Source organism: Lissotriton helveticus, chromosome 4_1 (assembly GCF_964261635.1).
Source record: "Lissotriton helveticus chromosome 4_1, aLisHel1.1, whole genome shotgun sequence".
Taxonomy (NCBI): Eukaryota; Metazoa; Chordata; class Amphibia; order Caudata; family Salamandridae; genus Lissotriton; species Lissotriton helveticus.
Window position 1 is genome coordinate 1,842,371,056 of NC_136063.1, and position 1,985 is coordinate 1,842,373,040.

Here is a 1,985-nt window from a genome sequence, read left to right on the forward strand (position 1 = left end):
GATGCTAGCAGTGCATCATAATAAAGTGAGGAAATTAGTTAGAATGTTGTATTATGCTAAGAGTCCAGCAATTATGCTTAAACAATTATGCGCTGCTCTTTTGCATGGTTCTGAAATAGATGTGAAGAATATATGTGAAGAAATTGAGTTTTGTTACTTTGGAAGTAAAGAGGAGAATGTTGAAATTGACCAAGAAGAAGCGGGTAATGTGGAAGATAGTGTACAGGTTTCCAGTACAGATAATTTCCAGAGGGAAATTGCGATGTTTCAGGTCAAATCAAGTAAGAGGCCAAATTTCACTTGTGTGTGTTGTCGACACACTTATTATAAGAATCAGACTAAGTTAGTGGATTTATATGCAAAAAGTGAAAGGGAAAATAATAGTGAATGGAAGGATTTCGCAACATACTTGATGGCAGAAAATTGTTTTGATTTGGGATTGGATCAACGTGTGTGTACTTATTGTTGTTGCAAATTAAATCAAAACCAGATGCCTGCTAGAGCAGTTCATAATAATCTGGAATTGGTTGAGATTCCTTCTGAATTGAAGGATTTAAATACTTATGAATCTATTTTGATTCAAAGTATCCATCCCTTTCAGGCTATTGTAAGAATGGAGCCAAAGACAGGGAAATTGCCTCCATCAGATTTACAGAGAGGATTAAAGGGAAGAGTTGTTTATTTGCCTCTAGATTTGAAGAAAAACATTAACACAATTGGAGTAGAAAAAGTGGAAGAGGAACATCTGGTTATCTTAGTTAATGGGGTTCCGACAAAGAATAAGAAAATATGGCAAGATTTAGTGGATGTTAGGAAAGTTAAAAAGGCAACATTGTATTTGAAAAAAAATAATAAATACTATAAGAATGTATATGTTGCAGAAGAGGAAGTAAGTGAGGAAGAGGATAGCGATTTGTGTGCTGGTCAAATTGAGAAAGTAGAACCCTCTACTAGTGAAGAAATATATGAACATTATAGTGTTCATCCTTTGCATTCCAAGGAAGTCATGGGGAATGCTATTGAGTTGTTTCAAATGAAACAAGCCAAAGGGAGTCCCATTAGTGTTTGGGAGGAAAGTTTGGAAGCTCGGTGTTTCCCACAGCTTTTTCCAACAGGTCAGGGAGGAAGATATGATGAGCGACCTCATCAAATTCCTGCTTCTGAATACCGGACTTTGCGATTGTATGCAGGAGATGCTAGGTTTCGACAATGCATTCCCTATTTGTTTCATCTCCTGTTTGAAAGCGATCTGTCTGGACTGTCATATGCAGTGAACCACATCTTGAAAAGTGGTATACACATGCAAAACATCTCGGCAAGTGACTTTATGGATAAAGTCAATGTCCAAGACAGTATTTTGGATTCTCACCTGATTAATCTCATGGCGTGTCAGCGTGGTACTAATGAGTACTGGTACCGTCGTCATGGTGATTTAAAATGTATGCTGAGGAACTTAGGAACTCCCACATGGTTCCTCACTCTGAGCTGTGCCGAGTATGGCTGGGAAGACTTACTTGAATTTCTACGAGAGGCAAATGCTAACGTAGAAAACATCGAATTCAAGACTCCCGGAGAACTGTGCTCTTTGGATCCAGTCAATGTATGTAGGTACTTCAATCATAGATTTGAAGCTATGATGTCTTTCATCATGAATAAGAAGAATCCACCTCTTGGAGAGGTGTTGGATTTCTTCTGGAGAAAGGAGTACCAAGCAAGAGGTGCTCCTCATATACATATGTTGCTGTGGATCAAGGATGCACCTGAATTTGGAACGGATCCAGAAGACTCAGTGATGAGTTTTATACAAGAGTATTCTACCTGTGCTGTTCCAAACGCAAAGGAGAAGAAAAGCCTAAGAGAAAAAGTTCTGCGTTTCCAAAGCCATCGATGTGGAAAGTACTGTCGTCGTAAATTCCGAAACAAGGACAAGTTCTACACCAAATGTCGTTTCGGCTTTCCACGACCGGTGATTTCTAAAGGAAGAG